The sequence below is a fragment of the Rhinolophus sinicus genome, chromosome X, assembly GCF_036562045.2.
Source record: "Rhinolophus sinicus isolate RSC01 chromosome X, ASM3656204v1, whole genome shotgun sequence".
NCBI lineage: Eukaryota > Metazoa > Chordata > Mammalia > Chiroptera > Rhinolophidae > Rhinolophus > Rhinolophus sinicus.
In genome coordinates, this window is record NC_133768.1 from 23,131,929 (window position 1) to 23,150,166 (window position 18,238).

The 18,238-nt window shown below is 38.6% G+C and overlaps 1 protein-coding gene and 1 pseudogene across 1 annotated transcript in view; one reads left to right on the forward strand and one right to left on the reverse strand.

The window, feature by feature from the left end:
* Window positions 1-18,238, forward strand: part of IL1RAPL1 (interleukin 1 receptor accessory protein like 1) — a 1,306,469-nt gene that overhangs the window by 737,529 nt on the left and 550,702 nt on the right. The window lies entirely within an intron of this gene.
* On the reverse strand, window positions 13,441-15,756 carry LOC109457525 (transcription factor SPT20 homolog; annotated as a pseudogene).

Here is an 18,238-nt window from a genome sequence, read left to right on the forward strand (position 1 = left end):
GGTACACTGGTCAGAGAAGTCGGACAGGTCCTTTGAGAGGGCCTGTCCAAATAAATGGGTGCTGTCCCTAAACCCTGGGGAAGGACTGTTTAAGTGAGCTGAGAGGTCTGACTTTTGGAGACCTCAAAGGCAGAAAGGTATTGTGACTCAGGGTGTAAGAGTATGCAGAAGACGGCATCTTTTAAGTTTAAGACAGTGAACCACTTAGTTTCTTTAGGTATTTGGGCTAAATGTATGTAAGGATTTGGGACAATAAGGTGTATGGGGATGATCGCCTTATTGATGGCCTGAAGGTCCTGTACCAACTGCCAGTCTCTGCTGGGTTTTCAGACTCCCAGGATGGAGGTGTTACATGGACTGTTACATGTCCTGAGGAGCCCTGTCTTTTTAAGGTTATTAATAACGGAGATTAGTCCTTGTCAAATCTCAGGTTTTAAGGGATACTTCCTTCTGCTTTCCTGTGGAGAAAGGTTTCCTGACTGTCTGTTCATCACGATATACTGAAAATTGATCATCCCCGAATTGCTCAGCAGCTTGTAGAGCCGCTTGTTTTTCAGAGCTGGCAAGTGTCCAATTGAGGATTAACATGGTGTCTTTCCATGAGAGTTCCAAAACTTGAATTAAGTTTTGAAAAACCTCTATGTATTTGTCTGGATCATCTGAAAACTTTCCTAAGTCTCCCTTTATCTGTTTGAGGTCTTGTAGGGAGAAAGGGACCTGGACCTGGACCGGGCTGAATTCTCCTGACATCTCTTGTAACAGCAAGACATTTGTCCCTTGGGCGTAGTGGCTGCGGGCAGGCGGTCCAGGGTAAGGAGAACAGATAGAGGGTGCTGAGGGACAAGTTGGCCCTGCAGAGGGAGGGAAAGAGTCAGAGGACTGAGGAGAGATCTCTGGGTGGCTGTGTTGTTTCTATAGCCCATCCACAAGAAAGGCGGAAAGTGTTCTATCTGGAGGAGAAACCTTCGGTGGAGGGGGACATGAGACTAGGGCCAGAAGGGCTGGGTCAATTTTACATTTTTTGCATCAGTTTGAATTGTCCCTCAGGGCAAAAAAAGCCTGAACATATGGAATTTCAGACCATTTACCTTCCCATCTACAGAATAGTTCAATTGTATTATGGTGTTGTAATTGATATTTCCCTCAGGAGGCCAGGTCTCCCCATCTTCTAATTTGTATTGAGGCCACACTTCAGAGAAAAAGAATGTCATATGCTGTTTCTTCTGGGTCTGGGGATCAAATTTATCCCAATGTTTCAGGATGCATTTCAGGGGGGTGTAGGTGGTTGGGGGCTGATTGCCCATTCTGAAAGGGAGGAGAAGAGGAAAGTGCGTCCCTTTATTGTTCTTTTCTCCCACTAATCTGCCTAGAGCATTCTCTAGTGCCATGAGTCTAACCTGCTGCATGACTAGGAGGTGGGTGGATGGTGGTGGGGCCGTGGGTTGCCAGGATTAGTCATGCTTACCTGTGTTGCCTGACCCGGAGCCCGAGTGAGTGCTTACCTCCCCCCGCGATCAGAGATCTGTATAATGTATGGCTGACAATGGGCTGTCTCAGGGTTGATGGATGGAGGCCCCAACTTTGGGCATCCCTGTAATTGACAGCACGATCTATGTAGAAGCGACTCCGTTTGAAGAGAACGGTGATGAGGGTGTAAATGGCCCAGACTTGGAAGGAGGGAACCTGCCTGAGGGAGAGTCTGATGGAGGGGAACTCTAGGGAGTCCCAGTCCTGATAAGGGCTGAGGTAAAGGTGGCGAAAGCCTCAAAAGACCTCAAAGAAAGAGGATTCCTTAACGTAAAGGGAACCAGGGATATGGGGGGATGACCTTGATGACTCTGCCAGAGGGATGACAAAAACAGAGGTGTAGGAAAAAGGCAGTGAAATATTCAGACCCCCATGGGTGGAGGCTGCAGTGAACCTGGGCCATCAGGCAAGAGCTACCGAAATGGCAGGAGTGGGCCAGGGAACAGAAACAACAGAGGTGGTAGGTGGGAACCTTAGGGCAACGCCACCAATGATTGAGGGCCTGGAGGAGTTCCCAGTGGGGCGTGAGGAGAAATTCTGCCAGATGTTTGAAGAGAAGGTCCCTGGCGACTAAGGAAGTGTGGTAAAGGCAAAGGTCCATTTTCTTACCTCAGATGTCATTGAGAATAATGTGTCAGGCAGGTGAGGAGACCTAATTGGGAAAGAGCCTGGACCAACGTCTCACAAAATGGCAAAAACAGGAAAGGCTGAAAAGAAAGCCACAGTATGGGAGGGAGCAGTACAAGTTGCACATGGAGGACGTTCCCCTTCCCAAGGAGAAAGAGAAGCCGAGCCACAGGCAGCCAACGTTCCCAATGCAAATCAAGGGATCAGCCGTCTCTAGTCCCTGGAGGCCTGTCCTCTGAGGCTTAGAGATTGGCAGCCATGCTAGTCACCTTTACGTGGCTGTTGGAGACCCAATATTTGTGTAACAGGAGAAAGGAACGAAAATGATGAAGGCCTATAAGTGGGCAAGTAGAAAAGCAAGGATAATATTTACCTCTCCTTCAATCCCAGACAAGCCTCCTAATGATATAGGATTCTTGTGTCTGGTGCCCAGAGTCCGTGGCCTCAGGCACTCAAAGAATGAGAATGCAGACCCGTAGAGGTAAATTGAAGCAGTATACAGTTTTATCACCAAACCGAAAAGCACAAGAGTACAGCTCTCTGAAGAGAGGTGGGGATCAAAACGGAATACCCCGCATGCTAAGCTGAGCCGGAGACTATATATCCTTGGATCCATAATCTTTAAGTTGTTCACCAGGAGCCCGTTGGGCTCCCCCCTACACCCCGTTCCTGCACCAGGGCTGGTATCTTGGCTGACTAGGCAGGCTGATGCTGTAGGCCCTCCCACCTAGTTCCCTTTTCTACATTTTTTTCTGTTAGTTACTGTTCTTTTTGACCTTGAGGTGATGTTCTCCGCAGTATTTCCCTGACTGCCTAGGATTTTCTCATCTCACTTTGAGACTGTTGGTCTGGGCCTTGATGCACTCCACCGTGGTCCTGTCCCTAACTGCCTATGACTTTCCTATCTCAGTTATGCTCCTATATTCTTTTATAAGCTAAATCTCTCTAGTTCTCACAGTGGTTCATATGACATAGTTTCTAGTTACATCATCATCTTTTTGTCTAACTAGTGTGGAGAAAAACAAGCTTAGTCCCTCCATTGATCTAAATATTGTGATTTAATTTATTTTTTAATTAAATGTATTGGGGGTGACAATGGTTAGTAAAATTATATAGGTTTCAAGTGTACATTTCTATACTACATCGTCTATATATCACATTGTATGTTCGCCACCCAGAGTCAGTTCTCCTTCCATCACCATATATTTGACACCCCCTTTACTCTCTTCTACCATCCTCCTTCCCCCCTTACCCTCTGATAACCATTAAACTGTTGCATGTCTGTATGATTTTTTGTTTATCTGTTTGTTTGTCTCGCTCATTTGTTATTTTCGGTTTTATACTCCAAATATGAGTGAAGTCATATGGTTCTTGACTTTTTCTGTCTGACTTATTTCGCTTAGCATTATAATCTCAAGATCCATCCATGTTGTCACAAATGGCAACATGGATGGATCTTGAGATTATTATGCTAAGTAAAATACTGCTAAATATTGTTTGTTTTTTTAAATTTTAGCTAAAATCAGTTTGTTTACATCCTCCAGCTGGTTCATAGTCAGCATGTTACCATTGATGTCTCAATCTTCAGTAGCTAGCTTTGTAACCACGTGGAAGCTCTTTCCTTCATTGATGTCACGGTTTGCCTTGTTATGTAGTTGACCATTACTCTAACCTGCACAATTTTTTAGACCCAAATTGAGCATATTTATCAGGTTGCCTTCTATGTACCCAGTGAAGACATTGTTCATGATGTAGAATGGTAAACAACTTCTATTTAGGGTAGAGTCCTTTTACCTAGCAGTATTTTTCCAATTTGATAGTAAGTTGCCATAATTCTGGGAAGAAATTTGGGGGTGAACTTCATTGAAGTAGTAGAGATGTAAACTGTGCTTTTAAAAATAAGATGACATTGCTGTTTTAACCTGAATTTATTTATATAAAATAACGCTATTTTCCGTGTTAGGAGCTTGGGCTCTTGAGTCAGCAGACCTGAGTTCAAATCCTGTCATATCATTTATCATTTATTTCTCCTCTCTGAATCTAGTTCAAGTGTCAAAGGAGGATATTAATGACTTCTTTTTAGAATATTTTTGAGGGTTGAGGAGATGATTTGCACAAAACACTTAATACCTTGGTTGGTACATAATTAGTGCTTGGTTGTTATTTTTTTCTGAAAGTCTAATTATCATATAAAATATCACTTTTTTTGCTCTTTGCATTCAATTTCATATTAAAAATATATAATTAATTTTGGGGAAGAATCTCCTAATATATATGGTGTACATTCTGGATTTTTTTTTCTAAAAGTGGATTTTGATTTGCTCTATTATCTTTATATAGATAGCAAAACTTTCATTTTTTAAGGGTGAATCAAGGCCAAGGATTCAGTCTAGAAATCTGTGGACTTGGTGTCTTTACATCTGTGCTCTTCCCAAAGCTGACCTGCCATCATCTGTGACCCTCAAGATCCATCCCTGTTTATAAAGAGAATTCCAATACCATTTGTCAAGGCTCAGCCTGAATAAAGAAGGATATTAGAGAGGGAGATAGTTGGTACTCCTCTTTCATTGACTGCCTCCCTCTCCGCCACTGTATGCTCTATTTCTATTTCTCATCAGCTGTATATTAAACCTATTCTTTGCTGTTTTAAAATTATTATATTTTTTTTCTTTTCTGGAAGTTCTAAGAATTATTTATTTCAAATTAGGCAACTTTTGTAGACAGATACAGAAATATCTATATGCTTTGTCTTTCTTTGTTTTAAAATTGCTGATTGATAATTCTAGTATCTATAGTTTCACTAGCAAGAGTGGAGAGAGAGCTCTGTGATTGCTCATGATTCTTGCTCAAGGCATGTTGTTCCTTTTGTGCTGAGTTGTTTGTTTTGTTTTTTTTTAACAACCTGAATGTTTTTCTTGGAATATGATTTTGGGGGATTCTTTGAGGCCTAGAGTGAAGGGCAACTCTTCTATTAATAGAAAGGATTTCCATTTGCCTTGGTAGGTGCCTAAGGTGTGATCACTCTGGGATCACTGTCAATTAAATGAAATTCATAGCTTGAGGTTTTTTTGGGACTACCTAAGTAATATGAATTTGTGCTATAAATCTGCTTTAAGGATGTCTAAGGGTTGGGGAGGGTCAAGTTTAGTTGTTTCATCCTTTTCTTGTGGATGTAGCCCTTAGCTTTGCTGGATGAGGAGTCTCTTCAATGTGAGATTTGACTGAGCCCCCTGTCTCTACCCTTCCAGATCTATGCCACCATTAAACCTATGCTATGGTGATTGGGATTACTAGGTCTAGTAAATGCCATCAGGAAAATATCTTTAGTTGGCCACTTTACTCTTTGACTCTGGTTTTACTTAGATTTGGGCCTAGGGATCTTGGGAATTATTTGATTTTGAGGGGAAAAAACCCAGTAGTTTTACTATTTTCAGTGGGAGATTGATTCAAATAACTTAGCTTGCTGTATTAATAGAATTAGAACTCCCCCACTGTTTCTCATATAGGAATTTTCTCAACCAGATTTTCTATTTAACATTTCAGACTGCTTGGACATAATTCTCATTTTCTGACCTGACTTTCTTGCTACTGGCAGCTTTATTTCTAATCTCCATTTCAACTTATTTTTTTTCCCCCTTTGGACAATTTCTATCAACCTCAAACACCTTGAAATAGTTACTTTCATTAATGTGGTAGAAGATTTTACAAAAAATAATCTTTAAAAAACCTCCGGATGATTTGACTGTGTGATTTAAGAATGAATGCATGACTTTGGAGAAAGAGTCAGGACTTTGCAAATTGGGTGAAATAAAAAGACATAGTGAGAAATGCATGGGTGGAAAGAGAGCATTATTGAAATGATTGACCAGACCATTTAAACTGTCATGGAATTAAATGAAGCCAGGAAGGGGTTATGGAATATAAGCTGATTAAAGGAGGTAAAAAAGGAAGGAATGATGGAGGAACTGGAAGCATAACAGCCTGTGTTAATCTTGGGGAATTCTATCCTGTATTCAAATTTAAGAAAAAAATCAGTTAATGAACATTTGACTATGGAACACATAAATCAAGGCTGGTTCATAGTCTTCTCTTAGAACTAATTATCAGATATGAACTGTAACAAAGGATCTTTTGACCTCAAAAGAATATTCTTGGTACATTTGCTCATCAAACCAATACCCAGAAACAATAGCGATATAGAAAGTTAATAATATAAGTCATCTGATACTTTATGAAATTTTTCATCTGGAGATAATAGGGAGAGTCAGAGAAAGCATGAATCTCACTGTTATTTCACGTCAGATTTTTTCCTGCTATTCTTTCTCACTTGGAACAGTTTAATGTACTACAAATGAAAGAGGATATATTTGATTATACTATAGATTACAATTTATGAAAATGTATATATAATGCCAACGCCTATAAATAATTCTTTATTTCTACATTTCTAAGTTGTTTTAAATGTTTAAAATTATTCAGCCACCATTAATCAATTATTGAACTACTCTGTCTTTGGCATTATGGTGTTTTGCATATATTTTCCCGTTGAGTCCTCAGAAAATCCTATGATGTACAAATTATTATTGCTATTCTATAGGTGAAACTGAGATGCATAGAAAATTAGTAACACATAACTTTATTGTTTATGAAGGTCTTCTACCTATATTTACTTTCATGTGCATTTTAACTGTGATCCTCCTACCAAACCAATGAATTAGGGGAGATATTTCTACTCATTTTTCATATACAAGGACAAAGAGGCTCAGAGCAGTGAGGAGACTTGCCAAAGCAACCGACACACTGATACAGATGGTGGTCAATCTCAGTGTTTCTAAGTCACAATCTATTAATTTTTATACAGTGCCACACTCTGTGGAAGATAAATGATGATGATGATGATGATGATGATGATGATGATGATGGTGATAATTTTAATGGTTGTGCAGAGCTTGGGATTAGAAAACCATTACTAACCAATAGTAATTGTCTTTAATAATATGTATATCTTATATCTAATGCCGTGAGAAGAACCCAAGGAATGAATACAATGTGTGAGGAGTTCTAGGAAAAATGGAAAAGTAGACTTTATAATTCTAAATGGCAGTCTGTATCCCAACAATGTATTTAGCCTTGTCAGATACATTTTTTAAAGATACTTTTTGATGTGCTCCAATGATTACAGTCAGGAAATATTTGTGACATAAAGCTATAACCCCTAAATAGTAATTCTTTCTTTCTTCTGGGATATCAGAACAATGTAGTTTGTAAATTCAGGTATGATGTTCAAAGTAAAAAGGAATATGTGACATAAACCGTTATGCTAATTGGCTGAAACTTTTTTGTTTTCATTTTTGATTCTTAATGTAGACAACAAAGTATGGCATGGAGCCATAGTATCAGAGGAAAACATATCTATGAGCCATTAATAATTCCAATATTCAGTGTAGTACAACTCTGGAGTTTAAAACATGTATATAGTAATGAGTTAAAGAGTTTAGATAACTGACCTAGCTCAGGCAACTAATAAATGGTGGGGCTTGGATTTAAACCCATCTGTCTCACCTTTGCTTCATACTCTAAACCCTTGAACACTCCACTCCAGACAGGAGATATGGGTTTCCACGATTTAGAGTTTGGTAAATTGGCAAACTGAGTGTCCTAGGATCATACTAAAAGTGCAAGTTTTTAAATTCACTGAAATGGTTCTTAGCCATGTAAGTCTTAAGGCACAGATGAAATAGATTAGTCAGGAAATAATTATAGGGCTTGAAATTTAAATAAAGTCCAGATTAATTCTTGCTCACAGACTTTACTATGTCATACTTTTGTTTCCTCTTTGGGTGTGAACACAAATGTAGTATTTTTAACTTATTATTTCTCTCAAAACAAATTTTGTAATGCCGATTTTTATGTTGTTTATAGTATTTGGCTGAATTAATGAGTTTTTATTTGAGTTTTCCGAGTAATGCACTTAAATAGATTTTCAAAAGCTTATCTGTATTGTATCCCAGAACTTCAGACAATAACTAGCACGTAGTAGTTTCTCAATAAATATTTATTGAGTGAATGTATTAATATACATTTACATTTAATATACATTAATATACATTTATTATTATACATTAATGTACATTTATTATTAATATTAATTTGCCTATCAAATGGTTTTTCAGCTACTATACAAGGCTTTTAATCAAAAATTATTTCCATTTTGAAGAAATGCTCAAATTCTGATACATTTTTCTCCTTAATAGAGTATCTTTCTAAAGCCTCTGTTTAAGGGTGTTATTGAATATATGTCTATAATGCTTAATGGAAAATCTATTAAACCTTAAGACAGTGATATGTACCATCCTACATAATGTGTTTTCCCAACTGATTATGATACAAAATAAATGACTATCAGAGGTGAGAAATTACACAATCACCTAAATCTAGACAACTACAGCTGACCTCCTCTCTAGAAGCCAACTACTTGTTGACTGATTTAGGATGACCTCAGTTGGAATAACTGGGTTGGGGAGGCTAGAATGTAGCCCTTTGAGACTTTCATCCTCCAGAGGCTAAATCAGGCATGTTCTTGTGTCAATGGCAGTGGAACAACAAAGAGAAAAGTAATGTACTGATTTAAGCCCCTGCTTTATGACTTCTAACATTCCATTGGCCCAAGCAAGTCACATGGTAGACTCAGTGTGGAGGTTACATTTCAAAGGGTATAGATACAGGCAGGAGTGAAGAACTGGGACCATTTACACAACCAACCTACCATACAAGCTTAACCAATTGAATCTATTTTCATAAAGTATATCTGGCATTTCCACTATAACCTCTGATTCCCTACTAGAACTAATTTCTAAAAGACAAACTATCTTACACACACACACACACACACACTTTATTTTCTGCTTATCTTGTGTTTTTTGCTAATACAATTCATTAGCTAAAATATTTCTGTAGAGACTGAACAAAAGAATAGCAGGCTTTTAAATAGACCTGTCACATTGTAGTGACTTCGTGTTTGGTATACAACGTAAATATTATCCACATGGCATTTATCAAATAAAATTTGTGTGTGTGTATATTTTATTTATAAGCATACATTGCAAGAAAAGCACATATTTTAAAAATAAAAATGAGCTGATCATTTTACAAACATTCTAGTTGCCTATTATAACGAAATTGTGTGTTAAGTGTCACTCTTAAAGCAATGGAAATGGCATTTGCATATCAATTTAATTGCTTTGGATTAAACATTGAAAGATGAGAGCCAAGAGAGCTTATTAAGCTGAAATGAGAAAAAGTGATAAAAAAGTAACATTGTGTCAACACTACATCTGGAGGTCGGTTGCTAATTCCATTTTAAATCCTAAATTGCAGTGTTTCTTCAAATTATCATTGAATGCTATAGTCTTGAAATATCATAAAAAATAAAAAGGTTAATGCATGAATTGTGCTTCATAAGTACAATTTAATTTGAAAGCCAAGCTAGAGTTTTCACTACTTTGATAATAATTGTTCTTAATGTACTAGACTGGAAGCTTTTGAAGATATTATGTCTCATTTACTGCCATGTCTTTAGGGCTTTGACACAGTCTGTCCTGTATTAGATGCTCAATAAATATTTGTGAATGAATAAATGAATGAATGAATGAACGAATGCAAGGTATGGCAACCCCTTATATGTAGTTACTGTTAAGCATTTTAGGTGAGTGGTTGAGCACTGCTGGTTCTGACTGGTGCCTACCACTGTATCCACAGGCATCCTTCCACTTTGAAACACCTTGCTCACTGACTTCCTCCTTTGCCTGGGGGAATCATCAGTCATTAATTACTTTGAGTCCTACCGCCCCCTACATTGAAGTAGGCTATGTGGAGTGGGTCCTGTGTGAGGCAACTTAATTTGCAATTCAGGGGATCTCCTCTTGAGGTGTTTGATGTGGGGCTTATATTACAAACTATTTGCTTGCTGTATCCAAAGTATTAGAAAACTGATGCCACATCATTTTAAAAATCAATGATAATGCGGATCTCATGTCTTTGTATTGGAGAATTAGCACCACTTCCAGATGGTCCCTGTGGCTCACCAGAATGACTTCATGTTTGCATGTAACCTATTGTTAGAGCATCTAAAACATATCCTTTAAATTTGGTGAGAATACTCCTTCCGTTTCAGCTATTCTGGAGAATTTATTTTATGAAATGTTTAAACAGCTTACAAATGTTATCTTCTTTAATGCTTGTAACAACTATGTGAAAGTGGTCCTATTGAATATCTCCATTTGGCAGCAGAGAAGTGAAGTGACTTACCGATGGTCCCTCAATTAGTAAGCCGCAGAGCCAGGTTTGGAAATTAGACAGTCTAGCTTCAAAGGGTTGTGCTCTGAACCATCCTGCTATGAGTACAAAAGTGACTAAGGCCCCTGAAAATCAAACATTTTGTACACCACATCTGTTTTATGGTTGTTGCTTTAAGTTTTTAATGGTGGTAAAAAACACATAATATAAAATTTGCCACCTTAACCATTTTTAAGTATACAGTTCAGTAATGTTAGGCATATTCACATGGTTGCGCAACAAATCCCTAGAACTTTTTCATCTTGCAAAACTGAAATTATACTCAGTGAACACTAATTCCCCATTTTCCCACTACATCTGTTTTTACACCCTGTCATCCCAAGCATCGCACCGCAATCTAATAAGACTCCATTAGATTATTATCACATGATGTAATAACAGGTAAACAGAGACAAGAGAACATTGTTTTATTTGCATGGATTAAGTATATACCCAGAATTCAAAACTTCTGTAAAATACAAATGCACAACAAATGGGATGTTTTGAAATAAAAAGGAGTATATCTTAGTGATTTGTATTCTTCTTGTTCTTCAGTGTCATCTTGGAATTTCACAAGAGAAAACTTTTCTGTTATAGCTCATCAGAATGACCTATGGCTGAATCATAACTTCAGGAATATTTTCTAGGTCCAAAGCGAAGAAGACAAAACTGTGTTTCATTTTCTTGTTTCTTACATATAAGTATTATAGTTTTAATTACTATTTAATTATTTGAATTAAAATAACTTACAATAAAATAATTAATTCTTTCCTATTTTTACAATAATAAATCCCGTTAGTACTCTTTTGATGTTTTAAAAAGACAATTGTCACATTCAACACAAATACTTAGAGAACATAAATATGCATTACATATAATTGTATATAGTAAATTTAAATAATTCCAGTAAAAGTACTAATACTCTATAAATGTATGCAAAGTTATACAATCTATGTTGGAACAATAAACACAAACTCTGAAAAGTGTACTTAGAATAATGAACATTTCGAATTCTTATTTTTCTTTATATTTACTATCATATTTCATCTGCAAATCACCCTGTGAAATAGTATGAAATACGTTGTACTAGACAATAATATAGAAATAGACTCAGTCTCCCAAGGGGCGGTACTTAGGTTGAGTATTAAATGAGAATGGAAAGGAGTTCCTCGTTGAGGGTCTTCACCAACACATGGAAGTGAGGGAGAACGTGGCTCACCAGGGGCACCAGTAGTTAAGCATGGCCAACGCATAGATGTGAAAGGGGAAGTGCTAGGAGATGGGGAGTAGTGACAGGCTAAATTCAGATCAAAAGGGACCTTTTTGCCAAATAATGTAGTTTGAATTTGATTCCACAGAGTATGCAGAGGCAGAAAAGGATATTAAGCAAAGTAGTATGACATGATTAGAAATGTCACTGATGAAAATACTGTATCACAAATTCATTTGCTAGAGTCAGGACTCATTCTACCTCCAACTTTTATATACTGTTACCTTGGATGAACCAATAGGTCATTCTTTTCAAGCAACCTTCAATTCCAGAAAATCAGGAAGATGACATTTTTGGGTGATATAAATCTTTATACTTAGGTATAAAATATTTTTCAAGTATCACCTGAATGTATGAGTTTACTCAAGTTTTGGGGGAGAGGGAGGTTTGATCAAGTCATTTGGTTTCTTACCTTACAGTATTATCCTAAAATATATTCTTAGAAGCTGCAGAAATCATTTGTAATTAGCAGATATATTTCAAGATATTTTCATATAACAATTATTCACTCTTTTCCCTATAATTCCCTATTGTAATTTGTTTCATTTGTTCATCTACACTTATCATTTTTCATTCACTTTTCTATTATAAGTCAAGAAACTTTTACCTTTTCTCTCTTGTGATTATTATCCTATCAGATGGGGACAAAATAATTGAGACAGAATAGAGGAGCAAGATGAATGGCAGACAGCAGGTGCATTTGTATATTATAAAGCGTTTGCAAAATAAGCACCACATGAATAATGCATTTGTAGAATATTGTCTGGCAAATGATATTGAGTTGTATATCCAAATCATTCCTCAATTACTGAAGAATGAATTACAAGTGTGTAATGCATCATTTTATCAGACAGACAGAATTCAACATATGGGGCATCTCGATAGAGTAAAAGGGCTACTATTTATTAATAGAGGATTAAAATCTCTCTATTTATATCTATTTATATGTGTACGTCTATGTCTACGTCTATATCTCTATCTCTTTATGTTTATATTTATATCCATAACTTTATCTATATATAAATAATTTTCTTTCTTATTTTTAAAAGTCTAGAGGTTTGTTGCTGTTTTCTTTAAGAATTAAATCTCCATGGCATATTTGCCATTGATTCTAAGGTTGACTTTTATGTAATGTAACAAAACTATTATTTTCACTAATATTATTACTATAGCTTATTTTCAGCTTAAGTACTTATGTTTCTTTCTTTCAAATATTTAATATTTTGTTAATTAAAACTAATTTAAATATAATTTAAATTTCAATATTTAATATATCTTATTTATATTAACCTTGACAGTAAACTTAAAAAATACATACTACTATTTACATTTTCCAGACAAGGAAGGTGAGATTCACAGAAGTTAGGAAATAGACATAAGGTTAGTAAATTGCAGAGCTGGGATTTTCACCTCATGGTGGCTAGCATCTAGTCTATTCATGTTTTTTTTCCATTAAATTATTACCCTGTTTTGATTTAAAAAGCATAGTGTTGTGCTTCCGTGTCATTTGTACAGTTAGCAGTGTAAAATACTGACACATTAAAGACAAAAATGAAGTAAAAACTAAAAACCCTTTGAATCAGTGCTCCTATATTTTGTTTAGTTTTGTTTTAAACAGAAAAAAAGTAATGCAAGACTCAGGATTTGGGAGTGGTGGACAGGTGTCTATTCATTTTACCTCTTCACTGGCTTGTTCTCCACTGGCCCTGGCCCCGCTGTGGCTGAGCTGTTTGGGCTGCTGCCGTTGCCACAGGCCCTGGGTGCTGCACAATTCTCAACTGCACTTGCTGGGGCTGTGGCTGCTGCTGGAAGGCAGAGGAGAGCAGGACCACCTGCTGGGGAAGGTTTTTCCTCTGTTCTGTCTGAGCAGAACCATGCTGAGACAACACAGTGGCCTGGGGCTGCAGAAAACTTCCCATTCCACTGAGGTTAATGAAAACAGCTTGCTGACCAGGTAAGGCCGTTACTTGACTGGTTGAAACTTGGGCACTTGAATCCTGTAACACCACTGGCTGTTGAAGATGCAGAGTTGTAGGTTGTTGAGGTTGTTGTTGTGGAATCAACTTACAGACCCATTGCTGCTGAAGCTTCTGTGGCTGCCGGGCCTGCTGCTGGGTGTTCAAAATGACTGAACCTTGTGGGACCTGGAGTAGAGTTAAGGGCCTGAGATCTGAAGCGGGTTTTAAAATATACTGTGCACCTGTTGGAGAAGGAGCCTGCGGTGCAGGGGACTGTGCATTTGGTGGCTGGCCTCCTGAGGACAGCCTGCTGGCGTTCACTCCTGAAGGATCCCTGGCCCCAATGGTAGAGCTCTGCACTGGGTTGGAACAGGTTCCAACAACAGGACTCACCACTTTGATGACATTGACGCCAGCAGAGCTGGCATTGACCTGGGTGACCAGGGCTCTTAGTGATGAACTGTCAGGGGACGGGGTGGCTGCAGGGAGTGTGCTGACTTGGTTCACTTCCACAGAGGATTTCTGGGCAAGACCTGATGCCTCAGATGCAGGAGCAGGATATATAGGTTTAGGAAAGATTCTTGCCTGCCGTGGAGTGACTCTGTTACCTGAGGAACTCTTTCTTTTGCTTGAGGGAAGAGTGGTGGCTGGAGGTGTGTGTTTGACTCCCTTCCCCAGTACTGAAGACTGAACTGATGTGGCCTCAGGTTGTTCTACTTCTTTCTTTGGATAAAGTTTTCTGAGGCTGGCTGAGCCACTGTAGCTTCGTGACATCTTAACTGGACGTTTGGTCTTCTTCTGGACCAATTCCTTGGACCTACCGACTACCCTCCCAGCATCAGTTTTTGACCCAGGCATGGAACTATTTGAATGGTCATCTGGGGAAGAGTGTGGGTGAGACAGCTGTCTCTCACATGTGGCTTCTTGACGTGACTGGCTTTGTCCATAGAGAAGTGAATCATTAAGCGGCTGCATGAAGGTCAGCTTTGTTGTCTGGGACTGATTGCCAGCATCACATCCAAACACAGAACCATCTTTGACCTCCTGGGCTGGCCAGACTGTTGGTTGTGAGTCATCATATTTGACAGAGCTCTCCCCTTTAGCACGTTTCTCCACGTCCGCTTCAGAAGGGACCTCCAAGTCACAGGGTTGCTGTTTCCACGTATCTGCACAATTTTCTTCTTTGGAAATCTTGAGGTCATATTGCTGACTTGCTTCACTTTCTTTGCTTTTTTTGCAAGAGGTCGATGCTCTTAGATCAGGAGGTGATGGGTGAGGAGGCCGCTCCTGCTGCCGACACAGGGAGGCTGCAGAATACCGCTTCAAGCTCCTTCTCATTTGGCAAGTGTTCATCTTTTGCTTGTTATACAGCAGCCTGTTTGCAATGCAGGCTACCGATACAGAAGGCTCAAGACACAGTGGTTCAGCTGTCGCCAAGATCAGCTGGCTCTCAAGCAAAAGTTTGTCTTCCTGGGTCCATTTCTGGTTATCGCCGGTAATGGACTGTACGTCGCAGGCTAACGTCTGCATCGTGGGACGTAAGAGAATATGCCTGCTTCGGTAACCCGGGCCTTCCGTATGACTGGACTGCCGATAGTCCCGTATTTCTGCTATGACACACCCACTGTGAAACATGTTAACCGGACATTTGTCCAGGAGATCCAACAAAACGGGAGGTAATTCTTCTGCGTCCAAGTATTCAAGCAGTTTCCCTTCTTCGTAAGGCAACCGTATGGTCTCTGAATAAGATCCATCTAATCCCTTGAGCATCAGCGAATAGCCCTCCTTTCCTGGGTATAGGTTGACCACTAAACACGACAGTGACTCTCTCATCAGAAGCTTCTCTAACAAGTTCACATTGCTTATTAATTCCTCCGTGACCTCGGGCTCTTTTCCACATTCTTCAACATATATGTCATACAGTTTTTCATGGAGAGATCTTCCCCCACTAGAGGAGTCTTTCCGTGGAGGAGGTCTCTGCTGGGCACTTTCAATGACATACTCCGCACGATCCAAAGCTCGTTCTAAAGCTTTTTGCATCGTGGGATGAAATAGGGCCCCTAAAAGAAGAGCAAATGTAAGTGCGTTGATGCACGGCGTGAGCATCCCGTCTTGAATATCAATGTATACTTATGTAAAGTACCCCAACTCTACATTGGGCCACCATCCTAACTTTAATACTGACACCAAGGTACCCACCCCCAAGGTAGCGATACGCAAAATTCTTATGAGTTCCCCAAAATACCTGTGTCTGTACAGACTACGATCCCTGCGATAGGCCTCGCCTTGAGTCGTTACCCGTAACTAAGCCGGAAGTCCACGCGGCGGGGGGGCTTATGTCACACAGCGTTCTGTACGCCTGCGTGATGCTTTCAGGCTGTACCGGTCACCAGCTCTGTGATGTGCCGTCCAGTGATCAGCACTTCCTGTTCTTGTGCCTGCTCTTCCCGCTGGTGAGTTGAGCCAGACATCCATGTCCAGTTCTGTTCATTCAGTTTTACAATATAATGACCAAAACCATTTCTGGGGACTGATGCAGTATCACCCTCCCCCCACCTTTTAGTAAAACAAAGAACAAAAAATAGAAAAGTACAAATATCAATATGTTCCTATGTGCTCTCCTCCTTCCCATAAAAATAAATGTATGTATGTTCAGCCAACAGCTACTTTTGAGAATGAATTATGAGGGAGGTAATAGGATTGAGACAGTAAAACCAGTGACAAGTGGCTTACCATGGAGGAGTTCACATTTTCCTTGGAGAGGCAAACAAGTAATCAAATAATCTTTGACTTTTGGACAGAGTAGTAAAGGAGAGGAAGTGCTAATGACAGGGGAAGTGAGAATGACTATTCCCAAAGGAGGTGGTAGATGAGCTCCTTAAAGGATGACTGTAAATGGAGATTATTGATAACCCTAGTAATGTTGTCTGAGAAAAACTGGTTAGAAAACTCAGACCATAGTAGAGAAAAGGATGAGCATGTGTTGAGAAAGGGAGTAGAGTAGTTTACAGTACAACTGAGAAATTTTTATTAGTGAAGGGATAGAGGTTAAGATACAGTAGGCATAGAGAACACACATGTGCACACAAAGAATACCTCTGTATAAATTCTCTCACTACACTAATGTGTGAGGTAAGCATAACATGTATAATGACTTTATCAATAATGTTATTTTGGAATTTTAGGAAAGGATGACATCTTTCATGCAGACTTTTATTTAACAAATGAGAAACTAACATACCCAAAGCCACACTTCAAATTAATGGCTTATTCATGTTATATGCTTTATACATTATAGACATAAGTGGTAAATAATGATATCAGTAACTACAAAGTCAAATTATGCAGCGATACTTTGTACAATTTGGATTCCAAATAAATCCATATTAGTAAAAGAAAACCAGAAGCCGGAAGCGACGTAGTAAATTACCACCAAGGTTGTCAATTACAATTGTGTTTTATAAACTTGTGAACAGAAGGATTTTGAGAGTGGGAATGATTGTAATGCTGCTACATGAATTGTAGCTTTAAGAAAGCAGTCAAGGGAAAGATGTCCAGTTAATCTTTATGATATTTTTCATGTGTGTATGATGTATAATTTGAGTAAACCCTGCGTGCAGAGAAGACAATATAATGGGGTTGAACTCCCCATTCCCTAAGAGTTCTCTCTTTTTATCATGCTATCATCATAACAGACTATTAAGGAAAAAGCAGATACTGTAACTGGAAATCATACAGTAAAGTATTTTCAATTCCTAGTAACAGTTGTTTCATATGAAACGAACAGGAGAAATAATCTTCCAGTATTGATAGGAAAGTAGCTTTGACAGCTGACTGTTACAAAGTCTCTTGTGTAATTATTCCACCTCCCCTCTGACTAGGGATGTTTTTCATATATCCCGTACTTCTGCAACTACTAAATTTGAAAATGTCTGTTCACATGTACACACCTGTGGACATCTGCGAATGTATAACTGTCCAGCTCTAGAATCCCCTTCATGATTCACCCATATAAAACTAAGTAAAGAGAGCAGAGTTAACAGACAAGCCCTCCTTTGTGGTGTTTATTCATTTTTCTCCCCACTGCTGCATCAAGGGATGCCTTCTACTGTATGCCTCACATCAACTGCAACTCTTTTTGGCAATAATATGAGACAAGTTTAACCAAATTTCAAATATATGGGACTTCCAGAAGGGGTGTTCTAGTCATATTGAACCTTTCTATAAAACTGAAAAGTTGGATCTGCAGAACAGAAATGGAAGAGGGCTGTATTCACAGGATAAGGAGATTAAATATAAAGAGCTATGTGATTTATCTCCTTTATGAGGTGCTGCTGGAAAGGAGATTAAGCTTTCAAAAAGTGGTGACCTTGATATAAATTCCATATTTAGCCAATGGTGAAATATTATGAATAATGAAGAGTATGTGAAACATCAGGCATTAAGTGAGAAGATTCAAGAGCTGTAGTGAGGTTAACAGTCTAAGGGGTTAAACCATCACTGAAAATAATCGTAACAGCAA